A 21,430-nucleotide genomic window follows, 5' to 3' on the forward strand; every position below is an offset into this window, starting at 1 on the left:
GACTTAATGTTAATAATTGTTTATGGAGCTGTCATTTGAAATCAGTGTCCTTTTCAGTCGTGATGTTATTCAGGAAAACAGCACTCTTGGTAATGTGACATTGCAACTGTATCATGTTATAAATATAAATAAACTCCACATTTCTAAATTTTTACGTAAGTGTGTTAACTGAGTTTCTCTGTGTGAGCGGTGCACATATGTTTCGATTTCTCCTCCAGAGGCTGCGCGAGCATCAACAGTGCGTTACCGTCAGTTCATTATACATTATTATCATTCACTGTCAATCGCCACTTACAGTAATGAATGCAGAATCATTCTTGCATTTGGGTGATTCCCTAGTTATTTTTGTTAATGACGTTTTATCAGGCTACTTGTCCGTCGGGCAAGTAAAATTCTCTTTCACTTGCCCCTTCAAAAAATCCACTTGTCCCGGACAAGCGTTAATGTCGAGCCCTGGTTAAATAAATGTTCAGTGCCCTGCGCTCCCCTATATTAAAAATGTCCTGGCTCTTCCAAGCTTTATAATGGCAGTGAATGGCTGTTTCTGTTTTGAAGTCCATAAAAGTGCATCTATCCATCATAAAAGTGCTCCACACGGCTCTGGGGGGTTAAAAAAGGCCTTCTGAAGCAAAGCGATGCGTTTGTGTAAGAAAAATGTCCAGATTTAAAACTTTACAAACTTAACTTCTGCTAACTGTCGTACCCGTGTTCACGAGAGACTGGAGTTCCAGCGTATGACGTAGGAGGCAGGTGTAGCGTAAGTTCCGGTGACGAACGTGGAAGCGCAGAGGATGGAGCAAAACAAAACTTGGTTCTTGCAAGAACTAGCATATTCTCACCAGAGAACGCCAGTCTCTTGTGAACACGCATACGACAGTTAGCAGAAGTTAGAGATCATAAGGTCTTTATTAAGGTGCTTCAGAAGGTCTTTATTAACCCACCAGAGCCGTGTGGAGCACTTTTATGATGGATACATGCACTTTTATGGACTTCAAAACAGAAACAGCCATTTATTGCCATTATAAAGCTTGGAAGAGCCAGGACATTTTTTAATATCTGATTGTATTTGTCTGAAAGAAGAATGTCATATACACCTAGGATGAATTGAGGGGGAGTAAATCATGGGCTAATTTTCATTTTTGGGTGAACTATCCCTTTAAATATACATATGCCTAGTGCCTTCTATTATAAGTTGTATTTTCACCATAAATTAGGATTCTATTGAAAATTGCAGCATCTTAAATCTTCTTCTTTTAACAGAATCATGTTTCTTTGTTTTAAATTGTGTTTGGTTTTAAATAACATTTAATTTCCCAGCAGGCTACACATTTATTTTCTTATCATTTTCTTGTCATATATACTAAATAAATAAATCGGCTTATTAAAAATGTTCATGGTCCCAGGACAACACTTTCAAAGATTATTAATCTATGAGATTAATGAGTCGTGGCTCGTGGGAGCTGTACATTTATGCCAAAATGAGCAAGAAACATCATATCCGGTTAGTTTTATGACCGTAACTCAAATTAAACTGCATTTCATAATTTCCTATGCAAATAAGGAAGTTGACTGATTGTTTTATTAATAAATCTTCTGCCAGGAGCTGTTCATAAACACAGTTATAAAACCATAATCTGAAACATCAAATATAAATATGTTTATATATGAGCTAAATGAATGTTACTGTTTCATGAGTACAATATTTTAATACATTTAATGAAGTGCTGGATCTTGGGGAGTTATAATCTGGTCAAATTTTTGACTTACAACTGCACAATTTAGTCATATTCAGCCATACAATAAAACATATAATCCACTTCACTAGTCCTTTCATATCCAGTTTAGTTGTGTAAGTTATGCCATGTCCTGCATTGAAGATATACATCACACGTCCTATAAAACTATATTGTATAAAACCCTAATAAAGAAAATATAATTTTTTTAATACATTTTATAATACAGTAAATATTTGTAAGAAACAATCCCCAACAGTAGCCAACACACCATGATTTTTACAAGCCCAACAAACTATATGTTAGCAAAATACATTACGTTATAAGATGTCTCCAAAGTCTGTGTTTTCCAAGTCACTCTCCTCTTTTTGAATCCTACAGCGTAAAGTGCAGAGCAGGTAGAGACAGATGAGAAGATACACAGAAACCACTGACCATATGACCGTTCCATACAGAACAAACGACAGCAGGTTACCATCCATCTGCATTCTGACTCCACAAGGAAAAGTAGACATGGAAAGTGAGGTAACTGATATCGAGGGTTGGAAAAGTCACTTCAACATCATAGATAAGAAATGAGGGAGTAATAAAAGATGAGCACTTACAAAAACAAACCATTATTTATGGGGAGCACAACTCAATTCACGGTATTTTGATGGTCCCCTATAGACATTCTGTTGAGTAACGTTGCACCTATGTCAACTAAGTATTATTACAGTAGACTGTCTGCTTATTATCTGCTAACACTTAAGTTTGATGCTCTCTACTGGCTACAAGTAATTTTACAAGTACATGTTATACTAATCCTAACTCTAACCTAACAGATTACTAATACTCTAATGAGAGTTAGTTGACATGTAGTTGCAATAGTCAACTGAATGTCTTAAGAGGACCATCAAAATAAAGCGACACCCAATTCACATTCACACGTATATAGGAAATATACACATGACAGGTTTGCATCCGTCAAACTACCATAACAGCATTATATACTGCTGAGAGCTGAAACATAACAGGGGTTCTGTATATACCAAACAATGGGTTTATACGGTCTTAGCTACAACCTATTGAACGTGTGCAATTATTGCTCAGGAAAAAAGGATATAGTTACACCAGGGAAAGTTGACACAATGGGAACCTCCAGTTTATTGACACTCATTTGAGAAAGATACATTTTTGAAACATTAAACACATTCTTAAAGGTCCCATGGCATGAAATTTTCATTTTATGAGGTTTTTCAACATTAATATGAGTTCCCCTAGCCTGAATATTGTCCCCAAGTGGATAGAAATGTTGATCGGTGTAAAACCGAGTTCTGGCTGTCTTTCTCTGCCTTTGAGAAAATGACAGGCCAGACGAGCCAATCCTGAAGTCTCCTGGTTTCACGTCCAAGCAGGAACGGTTACCTCCCTTTCCTCCACCCAGAGAATCTGGCACGCCCATGCAAACGCTCGAGAGATCATTGCTTGTGAACGAGTGAATGCTGGCAGTTTCTCAGTGTTTGGATGTACAAATGAAAACAGAAGTCTTTTTTCAGTTCCTTCTGATCTGTGATCAGTGATTTCTGATGTGTAGCTAATTATTTATTATTCGTGCACACAATGCGGCTTCTCTCTCTCCAGACAGAACGGTGTTTTCGTGTTTTCTATCTTGTGAGTCAGTGTTTTTGTACGTCCTCGTCGTGTCTATCGGTTCTAAAATGTGCATACAGTCATGAGTTTCTGCTCAACATCAGCCTCACACACGCCGAAGCTCGGGCTGCACTGGCCGGTGGCCTTCAACATCCCGACCCCCAGTAAGTTACTGCATCTGGCCGACAGCGGAGGCACCAAACGCAGCGTGAGATTAAGCAGAAGGGGGGTAAGCGTGAGCATATCCGGGCTAGCCAGCCTAGCCCCACAATAAACTGGATTACATTCGATTACTGCTGTTGTGTCTTTGTTTGCGCTGTGTACTCAACGCGCGTCACTGACGCTTTTATTTTATTTAAAAAATAATGCTATTATCAACACTTACTTTTAACTCGTTCATCTCGAAAGCTGTAATGGTACTTTGCATGTGTTACAAAGTTGGTAATAATGATGAAGACGGACTCGGTGTGACTGGGACTCGTGTTTATTCAGAACTCTCAAATACAAACACAATAAACTCGCGCTGACTGACAGCGCTCTCATAACTCAGTAGTTACTATAAATAACTTTGTTAGCAATCGCTTAGCTCCGTCTCTGGTACATTAGTGATGTCCGGTTCGAGAACGATCTTTCTTTTGAACCAGTTCTTTTTAGTGAACCGAATCAGTTCACCAAATCGGACTGAATCGTTCTAAACGGTTTGCGTCTCCAGTCAGCGCTGATCCATAATTTAGTAAAGTTACTAACTTTCTGACATGAGTGACAATCCCTCCGACTAGAAATAGACTAATAACCTGAAGTATATGCTGTAACTACAACAGTTCAGACATGCTGAGAACTGATGTGAAGTGAACTCAGGTCCATCCGTCTCTCTGGCAGCAGCTCGTGCCTGCTCGTGCCTCGTAGACCTCGTTAAACCACGCCCCCTCCGCTCATTTAAAATGCAAAGATGTCAGCCAATCACAACAGTGGGCGTTTTTACTGAAGTCTCACAGCAGACACGCCTCTTGAAGCAGGGCATTCAGCCACAGGGCAAACAGCAGTATAGAAAAAATGCCTTTATTTCTAAATTATGACATTTTATGATGTAAAAGTCATACTAACAATATAAGTACACCTCAGGAAACATTATAAAATAATAGAAAAATGCCATGCCATGGGACCTTTAAAGGTGCACTTTGTAAATTTTAGCAGCATCTAGCGGTGAGGTTGCGAATTCTATGGATGCCATCATGGTGACGATTGGAGCATGAGCTTAGTTTGAAATTCAGTAAGAGCTAAGCTATGCTAATGCTATCAAGCAGGGCCGGCCCGTGGCATAGGCGGAATAGGCAAATGCTAGGGGCGCCACTCATCCATAGGGGCGGCAAAATTTATTAGGCTACTGTTACCATTTATTCATATTAATTCGATATTCTATTCGATAATTCGTTATATTCCCCGCCTCTTCTCGGTCCACCTCATCAATCTCCCCCGCCGAGCCACTTGAAGTGCGTCAGAAATATAACGCACGATCAGTTTAACGTTGGGATTTTTTTTGTGTCGCGTCGCCTCTCGCCGCAGCCAACGTAGACAGGATTGCTTTCATTTTTTAGGGTGCTTGGCCGCTCGCGCCAGGTGTAGACAGTGAAAGTTGCCTGTTTATTTATGACGGATGGCCGAGTTGTAGTGTCAAAAAAGACAGAAGCCCTCTGATGCAGGGAAGATAAGGGATAGGCTACACTGCAAAAAAAACGCTCTTCTTACTTGGTATTCTTCTTTCTTAGTATCTTGTTTCTAGTCTAAATTTAAAAAAATTCTTAAATTAAGATGCATTTAGATAAGTAAAATTACATAAGATATTTTTTCTTGTTTTCTTGAAAATAAAATCAAAATGAAATGAGTTTTTGCTTAAAACAGGCAAAATTATCTGCCAATGGGGTGAGAAAAAAATAATCTTGTTTCTGATTGAAATCTTGTTTCTGTCCCAAACAGAAATACGATTATTTTTCTCACCCCATTGGCAGATAATTTTGCTTGTTTTAAGCAAAAACTCACTTCATTTAGATTTTTTTTCCCCCAGGAAACAAGAAAAAATATGTAATTTTATTAAATGCATCTTGATTTAAGAAGTTTTAGATATTTGGCCAGGTAAAGTGATATAGACTAATGAATGAACAGTTTATCTAACTGCATTAAATATTTAACCTTTTTTTAATAGCCTAATGTTTTTACTCTACAGTTGTGCAGTATGGCAATTTTAAAATGTATTTGCCGAAATTAGCAATGATATTTATATACAGGTTATTTAAAATAGCAACATTTTATGTAAAATTCACATTAAAGCTACACTATGTAACTTTTCCGTCCACTAGAGGTCGCCTGTTCAAAACAAAGGCGTAGTTTGATGACGCCACGTTTGAGCGCAGAATCTTGGGACATGTGGTCTTCACCTCACAGCCGGTGGGAAACAGTCAGGATAGGACTCGGGCAGAAATCATGTTCATGGATGCGATTATTAACATTACTGTAGTCTGAAGCAGAGCAGGAGCGAGTGTTGTGGAGCTGAGCAAGGCCGCAGGAGCGATTGAAGAGCGGGACTGTTATTATGGCATAGTCGCTGGCGGGACTTTTATTATGACACGGTTGCCGGCGGCACTTCCTCTTCTCCAGTGCTGAGTGTGAGGTAACACAACTCTGTTTATCGTATTAGATATATCTGAGTGTGTTGAAAAGGAAGTTATGACGTTCGCTCGGCGGCTGCTATGACACTTGTTCACACTGCAGTGAGAGTAAAGTGTTTCACTGAATAAAACCGGAGACCGAGGGTGACGCAGATATGACGCAATCGACAGGCGACTCCCTCACACGCATAGCTCACACGTCCCGGCTCCTTGGTTAAAATAGCAATTTTCTCACGATTTACAAATAGTTGAAAACATTTGGGATATTCTAAGTACTCAACTGAACAAAATATATAACACTGGCCTAGTGATTTCTGGATGTTTTACTGCAAAAATCCTACATAGTTTACCTTTAAATATCTAAATTTCTCAGTTGAATTCATGGTGAAAACATGAATGAGCATAGTTTAGTGGAAGATTGCTGCCATCTACTGGAAAACAAACACTTGCTAGTTCTCAATGAATAGTTTGTGCATGAATTTTAGATGCAAGTACTCTTGCTATTTGTGTTTAGGCTGTAATGTGGCGTAGGTGCTCTTTTTGTATAGTTTAACTATAATCAGCCTTTTAAAAAATACTTATAATATCATGAACATAATTATGGGATAGAATGGACTGGACATCATATAAAAAAATTAAAAAAAAATTAAAAAAAAAACATCAATGCATTACAAAAATAAAACCGTACCAGTGTTTCCACAACTTAGACTGATAACATGTAGTGCTAAACCTTTAAGGGGCACCAAGTAAAATCTTGCCTAGGGCAGCAAATTGGTCAGGGCCGGCCCTGCTATCAAGTGTTACCAATTAGCAAGGTAGCATTTATTGAATTAGCTGGTTAAAGCTAGCCAAGTTTCCACAACTAAAAATATTTTAAGTTGATAGGTACATTTATGAATTAGCTGTAGTTACGAGCAATTCAATGTATACAACGAGTACAAAATAAAAATCTTTACGCAAAAAAGGTTTACAGTGTAGGTTAAAAACGATAATTTGTGTGTGTGTGTGTGTGTGTGTGAGAGAGAGAGAGAGAGAGAGAGAGACTTTTACTCACTCTCTGACTGAGTTAGCCTACAGCCCCTGTGACAGCCCCATATCTTGCATCATAGCGGCTTCTAGCAGGTAATACTGTCTGCTGTCTCCCTCTGCTGGTCGTCCCCGTGCAAAATACAAAATTAGCTTTATTTTTGAAAGCCCTGCCCTCGTGGAATTTCCAGAGATTGAGAAACAGAGAAAGTGTGAAAACCAAAGAGCTTGATGAAAGTCGAGGTTTTTTGATTCAGCTCTCATTTGTCAAGAGCTGTTGAGGTTTACAACCTCAGTAAATCACCTGTTCTCCACATCACTGCTGTATAGATACATTAATATTTCAATTTCACGAGAGGCCAGCTGAGTGTATGTAAAACACCGGCCCTCTTTTATCTATAGTTGAATCTCCACTGCAGCACACTTGAGCAAATTGTGGGTTGAAGGAAGCAGCGGATGATCCAAGCCGGAATAACGTCTTAAGTGCAGATTGCTCCAGAACACTGTGGGATACCAAGTCAGAGAGACCATGGAGCTTTGTGCTCTGAGAAGATCACTAAACACGATATGCATACAAATACAGAATCCAGATTCAATTACTTAGGCTACATATATGAAATATGGTATATAGAATTTTCTTTATTTTTTACTTACTTTTTTAACTGAATAAAGTGAGAACAATGGAATATCTAGAGAAATTGACATATTTTCATGTCATTATCTGTTTTGAGCATACAAAATGTGACAATTTTTTTTTATGTTTTCATATAACATACTTTATTATTGAGAAGGTATAAAGTATATAATGATAAAACCATAAATGACAGATTTTAACTGAAGGTTGTTTTACTAACTGTATTAGATTATTTTTCATAAATGTCATGTCATGGTCAAGTAGTCACATACGTTTTATATTTTTATTAAAAAATTGTTTTAAATGCATTAGTTACAATATCTTTATGACTAAACAGTGGTTTGGTATTTTGCTTTTAAATTGGTTTAATGTGTTTAGCTAAAAAGTTTCGCTTAAAAGTCTGTTTCGTGATTATAATGTGTATTAAATAAACTGCTTTGTTTTTTATGGGCAATGACAGTGAAAATGTTCATTAGCAATTTTGCAATCAAAACTTTAAGGTGCGTGTAAATGACGTTGAGTAAACAACTTCCCCAAAATATGAACTGCTACAAAGTGTGACAACTAGCCCCATGTACCTGCTGTTAATCATTTCTTAACATTGATGTAAGCAAATTAACAATAAATAAATCAAATATTTAAATAAATATTTAATTTATATAAATATTAAATAAACAACAGCTACATCACCTCGTACAGTCGTTAAATTATGCTCTTCAAAATAATCATTTGAAGAGCACTGCATGTTTTATATGTGTTTTATACACAAGGAAAATAGCCTGTTTTTGAAATTCCAGAATCGTCAGCAAGCTGACTAGATAACGTGATGAATGTGTATGGTTGTCAATGAATGGGACGCTAAATATAATTTTGGCTTTAATAAGATTTTCTTAAATCTTAAACCGACAACAAAGCACTTGAATGCGACGAGTTCGTAATCACGATTTAAGAAGTGGGAAGTTGGACATTTCCGATATCACGTGAAGGCAGCGTTAATCTGTGCCATAGGCTACGCTATGATGAATTGATAATATCCTATAGCTATAAACTGAGGTTTTGAACCACACCAGGCTGTTGTCCTACATGCTGCCACATGGTGGAGTCTTGTCTAATTCAGGAGAAAGTGCAATTAGATGAAATTAAGTATAGGCCTATGCTACATGCTCAGTCCCAATAAACACATTAAAATGAATCTGCCTTTAAGACTAACCACAGCTAGACTAAAAAGATAGAAGATTGATATGTGTCTTTAAGGATCCAAGGACCACAGGAGAGATAGACAAACAAACTCTTTCCACTGGTTTTTTTGGCATCTTGTCTGAGAAAAAAAAAAACAAGTAGGTTATTTTTCTGTGTGAGCAGATGTGGCGCAGCTTTCTTCATTGTGCTTTTCTTTTCTTCGTTTCCAGCGACCGTATGAAAAATTAGATGCTGAAAGAGTCTATTAATTCGGGAAACACTGCCAAAACCTCAGTCCACATGAAATTCTCTAGACGAGAAATGCCTCCTCTTGAACTACAAACCAAATGTCCGATCTCCTCCCAAAATGACAGTTAAACCCATCAAACGGTACACCGTCCAGCACTAGGCCTTCCTTCCCCTCGGAACGCTCACCCAAAGACCCCAAAAAGGTTTTAATCATCCCGTAATTAATATTCCTCAAGAAAGAACCCATGAGGAACCAATTATTCAATAAGACCCCCAACCCCCATTGTTTAATGTGACATACAGGACGTATGTACGCCTCAGTTGACGCTTTCAGCCGGTGAATTCAGAGGTCCAACATCACCGCCATTGGCTGGGCTCGATCCTCGACCGCTGCACGACGATAATTGAGATCAGATGCGAGGGCGACCTGCGCAGAGGGTAACCTGGAAGCATTTATTTTATGGAAAAGATGTTTAGTTAAGTGCAGCGCTGTGGTCTAATGAGGCTGGACTGGGTTCTGTGATGAATATGATTGGTGAAAGCTCTGAAGGCTGGTTCCTGAGTCCTTCCTTCCTTGCGCATCAGGTTACAGATTAGTAGACTTCCTGTCCACTCCATGCATTTACCCTCGAAAAGACAATCCTTTTTAATGAAGCTTATCATGTATTCGACGCAGATGCATTAATCCTTTTTTGTGACTTAACGTTTGATAAGAGGGGCTCTGTAACACATCATGAGTCTGCTTTCTGATGTCATTTACCTTTGAGGGGCACATAACTCATTAGCATATAGCATTTTTTTGTTCTATTGATAAATTTATTTATCAAGTCTTTTTTTGGGGGGGGGGGGGGGGGGTTGGGGTCAGGGTGATGCATATCATAATGAAGAAAAACTACTATTTGAACAAAAATTAATAATTAATTTGACGATATGATTTTTTTTTTACCATGAAAAACATTTAGTTAAATAATGATTAAGATATGTCAAGTCATTACATTGGAACTTTTCTTAATTTAGTTTTTTCAAAACCATATGAAACCAACATAAATACAAAAATGATATACATTAAGAATTTGCCACGTGTTTTAAACTTGACTTTTAAAAGACCTTTCCAGACAGACATTTTGCTTGCAAGATCTACACATTTGTGCCAATTTCTTCTGTACAAACATTAGTACCACACCATATTTTGAATTTCTCCACACATGCAGTCAATTATTTTCATGGCATTTAGGCGCATTTCAGATGAATCTCCCCTGAAAGACACATAAACAAATGTTGCTTTGCCTGCTTTTGTGTAAATGGGCAGAATTGACCAGAATAAGGTACAAATGCTGTGTCCAAAATGTAATACTTCCCCATAGTATGCGAAACACAGTACACCAAAAGAAGATTCGAAAAACAGTATAGGCGAAAAGTACCTGGATGACCTACTACACCGAGATTCTGAAGTGTTCGATGGACAGTGAAGCGACACAATTGACTGACACTGATGGTTCACATGACAGCGACAACATGGCGGATGTAGTATATTCAAATTTAATTCATACTAGTACCCATATTCACAGTGTACATCTTTAATGATAGTGAAGTAAATTCAAATGTAGTACATACTTAGACAGTAGGCCTACGCAACGAATGCAAACCACCCTATATGCCACCCCTTTCGAAAATGAACCATGGTTTTAGCCTACTACAAATAGAAAAAAAACATTGTTATTATAGTTAAATCACGGTAACCACAAATTAACCATGGTTTAACCATGGTATTTGTGGTAAAACTGTGGTTATAAATGGTAATCAATTAGCCAAAAAAAACATGGTTACTACACTTTTACTATAATAAAACCATGGTTCATTTTCATAAGGGACTGATTGAGAAATCTCATTCAAATTAATTCAAATGCAAGACAGAAAGCAGAAGTGGTGCGTCCAAAAATCGCGTACTGTCTGATTAGGTGCTACATTTGAATTTGAACTTACTTCGCAACTGTTAAAAAATTATGTATAGTATGAATGCGTGTAGTATGAATGTAATCCAGATGTACTGCATCCGCCATGTTGTCCTTATCATGTGACCTACAATCTTCTGTTGCGTCCCTTCACCTCCATTCATAAATCCTCTCCCATAGCCTCATGGGACAGTAAACTCTGATGGGACAGACTCTTGCATGAAGTAGGGCATCCGGGGACTTTTCGCCTACTGTTTTATTCGGACATACTCTGGCGTCCTGTTTTTCGCATACTATATAGTTAGCAAAGTATTCAATTTCGGATGCAGTGAATGTCTATATTTTAAAAACTGTTTTAACTTGAGTGCAACGTTTTTAGAATGCCGGGTTACGCGCAAAACGCTGCAAAAGACCGAGCGCAACGGTCAAACGCATCCATCTATATCGCATGTTTACATATAAAAATAATGGAAAGGTAGCGCAGTGAAGTGCAAAAACACGTTCTGTGTGAATGGCGTCTTATTAGATGGCGGTCACACCGCAACCCAATCTTTAGATCTGTTCGTGACACAGAACTGCAGTCCACTTTCATTCCCTTCCAGTGTCACTTGTGATCACAGGCTCAGCGCGAGGCCTCTCACCCCAGTCGCGTGTCCCTCTAACTAACTTGCATGGCAGGTGCCTCCCTTCTCGTTTATGCAGTAAAGACTTATGAATAATTTGCGCTCAGCAGCACAGACAGCTTTGTGCATGTGCACATGTATGCCTTGACCCACACTCGCCTCATCTTGCGTCTCTCCATTCTTTGAGCCGTTGATTACAGTCCTCCCGGGGGGATATCACGACTCCGTGGAGATGGGGGTATCTAGTGCTCCAGTCACTTAGGATCAAGACAGGGGCAGGAAATCGCTACGGACTTAAAGCTAAATATATAATTCCTCCCGTGCCGGTAATCACAAGGTCCAGACGATTTGAAATGACAGTTTAACCACTTCAAACTCAAAGACGTTTCTGTTCAATAGGATTCATCTAATGAGCGCACCCAGTGCCGGGATGTAATTGCACATATAGCGCAGGTTTAGGTCGTTCAGGTTGGATGGAGGGCAACCGGAAGGAAGCTATTTCCACAGAATAAATTCCCAACCAACAGATTTCTTCTTTTTTTTTTTTTTTTTACTAGATTTGCATTTGTAGGGCAAGACAGCAAAAAGTTGAAGTTGAAGTAAACTAAATACATTTTTAAAAATCAAAAGGCTATTTCCACTTCCTGGAAAACATACCAAAATAGTGAGGACTCATTTTGTCCAATAAGATGCGTGCAAAAGGAACATGACACTCCCCCTAATACAACCTGAAGCTGATTAGCAATAGCAAGCAGCAAATCATGGTTTATAGCTGTGGCTACTGACTTATATATATATATACAGTGAGGAAAAAAAGTATTTGAACACCCTGCTATTTTGCAAGTTCTCCCACTTCGAAATCATGGAGGGGTCTGAAATTGTCATCGTAGGTGCATGTCCACTGTGAGAGACATAATCTAAAAAAAAAAAAAACAGAAATCACAATGTATGATTTTTGAACTATTTATTTGTATGATACAGCTGCAAATAAGTATTTGAACACCTGAGAAAATCAATGTTAATATTTGGTACCGTAGCCTTTGTTTGCAATTACAGAGGTCAAACGTTTCCTGTAGTTTTTCACCAGGTTTGCACACACTGCAGGAGGGATTTTGGCCCACTCCTCCACACAGATATTCTCTAGATCAGTCAGGTTTCTGGCCTGTCGCTGAGAAACACTGTGTTTGAGCTCCCTCCAAAGATTCTCTATTGGGTTTAAGTCTGGAGACTGGCTAGGCCACGCCAGAACCTTGATATGCTTCTTACAGAGCCACTCCTTGGTTATCCTGGCTGTGTGCTTCGGGTCATTGTCATGCTGGAAGACCCAGCCTCGACCCATCTTCAATGCTCTAACTGAGGGAAGGAGGTTGTTCCCCAAAATCTCGCAATACATGGCCCCGGTCATCCTCTCCTTAATACAGTGCAGTCGCCCTGTCCCATGTGCAGAAAAACACCCCCAAAGCATGATGCTACCACCCCCATGCTTCACAGTAGGGATGGTGTTCTTGGGATGGTACTCACATTCTTCTTCCTCCAAACACGTTTAGTGGAATTATGACCAAAAAGTTATATTTTGGTCTCATCTGACCACATGACTTTCTCCCATGACTCCTCTGGATCATCCAAATGGTCACTGGCAAACTTAAGACGGGCCTGGACATGTGCTGGTTTAAGCAGGGGAACCTTCCGTGCCATGCATGATTTCAAACCATGACGTCTTAGTGTATTACCAACAGTAACCTTGGAAATGGCGGTCCCAGCTCTTTTCAGGTCATTGACCAGCTCCTCCCATTTAGTTCTGGGCTGATTTCTCACCTTTCTTAGGATCATTGAGACCCCACGAGGTGAGATCTTGCATGGAGCCCCAGTCCGAGGGAGATTGACAGTCATGTTTAGCTTCTTCCATTTTCTAATGATTACTCCAACAGTGGACCTTTTTTCTCCCAAGCTGCTTGGCAATTTCCCCGTAGCTCTTTCCAGCCTTGTGAAGGTGTACAATTTTGTCTCTAGTGTCTTTGGACAGCTCTTTGGTCTTGGCCATGTTAGTAGTTGGATTCTTACTGATTGTATGGGGTGGACAGGTGTCTTTATGCAGCTAACAACCTCAAACAGGTGCATCTAATTTAGGATAATAAATGGAGTGGAGGTGGACATTTTAAAGGCAGACTAACAGGTCTTTGAGGGTCAGAATTCTAGCTGATAGACAGGTGTTCAAATACTTATTTGCAGCTGTATCATGCAAAGAAATAGTTAAAAAATCATACATTGTGATTTCTGGATTTTTTTTTAGATTATGTCTCTCACAGTAGACATGCACCTACGATGACAATTTCAGACCCCTCCATTATTTCTAAGTGGGAGAACTTGCAAAATAGCAGTGTGTTCAAATACTTATTTTCCTCACTGTATATATATATATATATATATAAAATGGGATAATTCCTTCAATATGTCCCGTGTCAACTTCCGATTTCAACTGGGAAAACTCGACAAATAATTTAATTGGAACCTTAAAATTAGCATGAAATGTAAGTCTTTTCTTCCATATCATGATGTATATTCAAGTGAAACGGCTTCTCGAACAAAAAAAATGTATAGGGCAGGACTTGATTTTGTCCATGGGGAATAGAGTGGTGCAGGTATGATGTCAGAACCCAGACAAATAAATAGCTGCAGGTTCCTTCAAAATTTTCCTATGGGGTTTTATGATGGGGTTTGCCGATTTATGTGCAGAATGAAGCCTGTGGTAAACATAACTTGACGTATAATACTTTGACGTTTACATCCGATGCATCCTACAAAACAGGCCGAATGAAGGACGCGAAACGAAGGCTTAAAGCAGGGGTCTCCAAACTCGGTCCTGGAGGGCCGCTGTCCTGCACAGTTTAGCTCCAACCCCAATTAAACACACCTGAACCAGCTAATCAGTGTCTTACTAGGGCCTTGTAAAACACTGATTAGCTGGTTCAGGTGTGTTTATTTGGGGTTGGAGCTAAACTGTGCAGGACAGTGGCCCTCCAGGACCGAGTGTGGAGACCCCTGGCTTAAAGGGTTAGTTCACCCAAAAATGAAAATTCTGTCATTAATTACTTACCCTCATGTCGTTCGATACCTGGCGGGCTCTGTGGTAACTGATGTAAGTTGAGTGATCTGCACGAACACAAATACTCTTATCTCGCTGAAATCTTGACGGATTTACAAATGGTTTGGTTTCTTACAAACGTTATCAATGTGGCTATAATTCTGGATGCTTGAACAAATTATGAATAATTGTTCATAAGTATGCATTGTCATAACTACATCTCTGACGTTTATAACAAACCAAACAGTTTGAAAATCGGTAGAAAATTGAGCAAGTTATGGTTATTTAAAAAGTACATGCACCATTAAAACAATGTTACGAGTGAGCGAGCTGTGACAAGATGGCCGCCAGGTGCGGACGGCGACCTCCATTGGCCAGCAGCACGGACGAGACATCTAGGGTGCGTTCCATTCGACAGGGTCCCTACGCACTGTTCACTGCTCCCTACTCCCTGAGCACGGTATATCAATTGAAGTGAACTTCGCTGACAATAATCGCTCATTCGGGACGCCCTGCAACGTCATCAAAGAAAGGCAAAGACGCAAAGACGGGGTCGCACAGATTATGATATAAATTAATATTGTCATTTACTTTACTTTGAAATGTAAAACCATATAATAAGCATATACATTTACAAAACACACAGTATGAATCTAAAAAATATAATCAAAACATTGTCCATTAGTTTTATTAGTTTACATATACCTGTTTTGACTATGAACAGATTTGAAGCTGAACCTGTCATTCAATATGAAAATACATCTGATTTGGTTAACTATGTAGCTATAAATTAGCCTGACAAGCCAGACCCACATCAAGATGTTGGGTCTGGAAACTCAACATTGACAGGGCTCAGTCCGAGGGGCGGGATAAACGGTTGTCTTTCAAATTCCCTATGCACGCAATTGGATAGCACCATGAGCGCCACAACCAACCAAAGCAAAGAAGAAGGTGAAGCCGAGCTAACGTTAGTTGATAGACTTTCACCGTATCCGGTCGGCACAACTTCGAACATATCTTCTTTTCTTAAGAATGACTTCAGTGCCGTTCTTTGTTCTTTTCTCAAAGAAAAGCTTAACTCCAAGTCTTCCAGAGTCCCGGCCAAAGTCGATTCAAAAGACCGCTGCTCGTCAGCTTCTTTGTTTACGAGTAGCACGCGGAACCTCTGCAACTCTGCTGTGACGTGCCGTCATTATGTTAAAGCTACACTGTGTAACTTTTTTAGTCTATTCTTAGCTAAAAACAATTAGTTCTTTCAAAAATATATGTGCTCATAAATGTATATTTACTTCTTTCAAGTAATAAAGTATTCTCGTAAGTTTATAATATGCCATTGAAAATACATAAGGTAATGGGATCTAACGGTGGTCGCCATGTTGCCCCTCCATCTTGAAAGAACATTAGCCAAAGAGGGACATACCTGTAAATTCAAGCTTCGCATTTCGCGTTTTCATCTCAGCAGCGTCCAGTAACAGAGTTATACGGAGTTTTCCTCTCTTGTTTATTCCTCAAAAGTCTGTTTTTCCTTGTGTGGTATTTCTGTGCGTTAATAACTCCGTAAGTAATATTAGTTATTGTCATTGTGGATGTGTTTCAGAGTGTGTCATCGCGTAATTCAGTTGATGTCACCTCAGAAGTATTTTTGTGTCAACACACAATAGCGTAATGCTCACCTATTTGAATAATCATTCAGTTATTTTGTTATCAACAATGTTTATTCGTTTATAGAAAATATTTGCTTGTAATGTATGTTGATGGAAATATGTATCAGGTTTGATCGGCATATTAACAATTGTTATACAGAGCGCACTGCAGTGCTAAAGTTAAAGTGGCGCACACACTTTTGTAACCGGACACCGCTTGTTAGCAGCAGCAGTGGCAGCTCCGCTCCTTTTAATGCAGCTGCATTTAGCGCCTATATATGGTACAATAAGCTCTGGTTTACGGTTACATTATACAAATGTAACTTATAAGTATAGTTATACAGTTCTTAACTGTGTATGTATATTTACCATCCTTATTTGTTCTCTCACAGAAACCACATTTATGTACATATCCACGCAAACCTGTTTATGCCTTGCAATTGGATGACTGAATAAACATTACTATCATCAAAGTTCACTCTGGATTAGCTGCAGTTCTTTCTAGCCGAGTAATTAGGCCAGTTGAGTTCCAACCATCCCACTGCGCACAGAATATCCCACAGGCACCGTGTCGAATGTGGACGAGGTCGAACTGGAAGCCATGTTAATCTTGGACTAAATCGGCCACCGTAGGAGTTAAAACGAAATCGGAATTGAGAGGAACAGAAACTAAAATTCACTGGATGGTCATATACCTTTTCACCACTAGATGGGGGGAAATATCACACAGTGTAGCTTTAAGCCCGCCCACCGACTCTACACACGCTGTGATTGGCCTGACCAGAGTTTGATTTTTCCAGCTCTTAGGTCTACCAAGAGTTGCTAGACTACACTCGCGGCAAAATAAATGTTCTGCCGCTAGGGTGCGTCTAGATTTCTAGGCTAGCTATAAATGTATTCTTATTCTTAATCTAGGTCTTTGTAGCGGTCTAATCTCTTACGCTTTCTTTCCCAAACGCAACTGCAAAGTAAACATTCCTGAGGTAAATAAAGTAAAATATAAGACAGCCGTCAGCTGCTTCTCAACACTTTTAATTTGTTTACATATTCATAAAATAAAATATGCGAATGTAACCATTCATAAATACTCTAGTTTGTATAATAACTATGAATATTCAAATGCTTACGTAAACTTCTCCATCGCAGAGCTGTTTAAAAACTCTTCAAACGGCTCTGTTTCATTGTTAGTTCAGACAGGTGATGCGACGCGCAATGACAGTTGGGTGATTTTCACTCTCCTCTTCCTGTGAAGTGATGTATCGATGTTCCCTTCTTCCCTACGCCGTTCGCAGTACCCTTCGAACTGAACATGTTCGCTCTCTTTGGATTGGAATCACACTTAAGATGGCGGAATACCCTCTGAAGTCCACTTCGCAGTCCACTTTATCCACTTACTTAGCCTTTATTATGTATATCTATGGTATTAGCCACTAGCGGTGAATTAGACTTCCGGGTTCCGATGTCATCCCTGGACCACTCCTTGCTATTGGTGGATCCCATGTGAGTGACAGGTTGCCCCGCCCTCGCACCAGTAAACACATCATCAGAGATCAAGATATGTCTCTGCAAGAGGGAGGGTGAGTTATTTTAATTAAAGATTAAGAGGGCACATGAATGCTTAAATTTCTCAAAAAACAAAAAAAAAAAAACACACATGGCTGAAAATATCCACAAAATGATGGGAGACCCGTTAAGACATTCGAGTTTAATTGCAGAAAACTGGAGAAAACATGGACAAATAATTAAGTAAGAGGGATTTCTCCACTGTGCTTCATCGCAGGCAGGCAGCATAATAAATGATCACGGAGGGAAAGTTTGTTAGGCTGATATCGAATAACAGCAGCAACCTCGAAGTCCAATTCAAGTGTGAAGTGACATGAGCATGCAGCGGTTAAATCGAACCGCGCGTTCACGCAGGCTATCATCATGCCTACATTTCAATGCATTTCACAACCAAGCCACATATTAAGTTGTGTAATTCTTTAAAAAGCGCTCAGATTGACCTGAGATCAAGAATGAATAATGCATTCGCCAGAAAAGGCTTCGTTGTGAACTCCTTGCGCTCCCCTGATATATGCATGACTATCAGAAGAAAGAGAATCCGCGCTAATTTCCCTTCCACTTTGCATATGCAGTGATCATGCCCTTATGGCACCGACATCCCGACGGAAAAGCTCTTTTCATCTCCAGCGAAGTGCATCTCGCGCTTAAACTGATTGGATTCTTGATGAGGCGGTCGGGGTGGCTCGCGCACTTCAGGCGAGGACGCGTCGAGCGCGCGGGAGCCAATTCGGTGCCGCTGAAGTGATTAAACGCGCTCTCGAGGTCCCCGGTAACTATCTCCGCGTACGGATGCGTGCGTGGACCGTAATCAGCGCACGCGGACAGGGAAAGTATAATAGCGCTGCGCTGCTCCTGGAGACCCCGTTGTCTGTAAAGTGCTCATATTCCCACCTAACCAGCATATCAGTGTTCTAGCATTGTCACAAGAGTGAGAGGATGAATAATGCAGTGCAGCCCTAAATCATTTGCATGCAAACTAGGCAGGAAATGTGCACGGTTTTCACACATTTCCACAACGCAAGGCAGAAAAGGCCGCTGGACACTTTTAAGTCAGCTATTAGCAGATACATTGTTGTTTTGATTTTGCGCCTACACTGACCCCTTTCTGACGCAGCAGGTCAAGAGGTGACGGTCCACAAAACGTAAGTATATATTTCTGCAATGCGAGTTTACTGTCAATTCAAGAGTTTACAGAGCCAATTTACATGTATATATTTCCAGTGACACAGAAGGAAAAACATTTGGTCTCCCCGCTGCTATCGCAATCCTCTCCATCATGGTAGTGGTAAACAGAGAAACACACAGTAATCCACTTGATAAATGTCAAGTGAAATGAAGCTATCAGCTGAAAGCAATTTTCGGGGCAACGCGCGGAGCCAGAGACTCGGGATTTTCACCCCTCCATCGATCATGAGCCTCTCTCTCAGGCCAAGGTATACAATGCCCCCAAATTGCTGACATATGGACCGGGGGAAACCTGCCCATTTCCTCTGTCTGCGAACTAGCTCCTCTAAACTTGTGTTTATTTAGTGACCCCATGTTTTCATCCATTAGAGACAATGCTTTTCGGTTACCGGCACTGACATTCAAGGAATACTGTTGGATATGTAAGGAATAACTGACGACGGAATGTTGTAGCCTACTTTTAAAAACGAATGCGGCCAGGAGGTGATAATGCTGCTACCACGAAGCTGTTAGACCACAAGTGCGAGTTAATTTCCTTACTAATTAGAAACAGCCGCATTTCCTGTTTACTACTCTCGTTTTTCAATTTTTGCCTTCACCCAGCAACTGAAGAAAAAGAAAAAACTGTAAAATGTAAAAACTCCTTCTTGAACACGTGTTCTTTATTGGTTGTGGTTTGCAATTGGTCAATCTCATGTGAGTGACAGGTTGCCCCGCCCTTGCGCCAATAGACACATCATCAGAGAAGTTGCTGCAAGAGGAGGGCAAGATATTTTATTTAAAGGTCCCGTTCTTCGTGATCCCATTTTTCAAACTTTAGTTAGTGTGTAATGTTGCTGTTAGAGCATATATAATACCTGTAAAATTATAAAGCTCAAAGTTCAATTTCAAGCGAGATATTTTATTTAACTTCTGTTAAATAAAATATCTCGCTTGAAATTGAACTTTGAGCTTTATAATTTTACAGGATTTTACAGGTTTTTTCTTTTTCTTTCCCTTTCAAAGACTACAGTGAACGGCCAGTTTGGACTACATCCCTGTACATCCTGCTTTAATTACGTCAGTAGAACAGTTTGATGACTAAACTCCGCCCTGAAGAATACGCGAAAAAGGGGGCGTGGTCTTGTTGCTCCCTCGTGGAGAAGAGGAAGTGTTGCGTTCGGTTCGGTTCGGTTGCATTTGTCGCCATGTCGTTCAGACGCTGTTATTTCCATCCCGGAGTCAAATCACCTTTGTTTGGCCTTCAGGGGCTGTAGTTTGAGCGCGTTCATCTCCCCGTTATGGTAAGAGGCGTGACCTTTCCGGGCAATGTGCGCTAAGCTGCTGTCGAATCACAACACGGGAACCGCTGGCACAATCAGAACTCATTACGTGTTTCTGAAGGAGGGACTTCATAGAACAGGGAAATCTTTCAAGCCGTTTTGAGGACAGTGAAAACAGCAGTATACAGATATGTAAATTGTGTGAAAAATACTGTGTTTTTTACACATGAAACATGAACACATGTTATATTGCACACTGTAAACACAATCAAAGCTTCAAAAAAACACGAAAAACTGGACCTTTTAAAGATTATGAGGGTACTGCAATATTCCGTCAAAAAATAAGACTTGACCATATTGATTTCATGGTGACTTTAAACTAGAGGTCTGCATTCCCGCGGATGAACCGCAGGACCCGACCAGATATTTTGCGCCGCGGGATTAAATTTCCGACTAAAACACGTCAGCGGTCGGTAACTCGAATTAATTTGAACGGTCGGTCATTCAATATCACGTTCCCAACGTCCTTTCAGAACAGCATATCTTCGCTTTATTTAATCTTATCGACCACCCGAGGAAAAACGTTCGGAATTGAAACAGTCAGTGACATTCTCTTGCATGGATATTTCAAATAGTTTGGAAAAAGCTGATTTTGCCAAGTAAGTAAACGGTTTTCGTTCATTTCATATATTGCCTACAATTTTGAGACGTTAATTTATTATTAGTTATTGTTGAATTTATATATTTTCTTTTGTAGGGGAGACGTTAAAATCGACGTCGGGACATTCTTCACAGGGATGTTAAATTGTTCGGTTAAAAAGTGATTTCATTTCGCGATGGAAGCCTACATATTTTGCTTGTAATGAGTGACAGTGGTTGAACAAAGAGTGTATCGGTAACGGGTGGGAGCGGAATATAACCTCAGCGGGAGCGGGACTTAAAAAACAGTCCCGCGCAGACCTCTACTTTAAACCGTAACGATTTCGGAAAGATCAGTCTGAAAA

This window comes from Gobio gobio, assembly GCF_949357685.1.
Source record: "Gobio gobio genome assembly, chromosome: 22".
NCBI lineage: Eukaryota > Metazoa > Chordata > Actinopteri > Cypriniformes > Gobionidae > Gobio > Gobio gobio.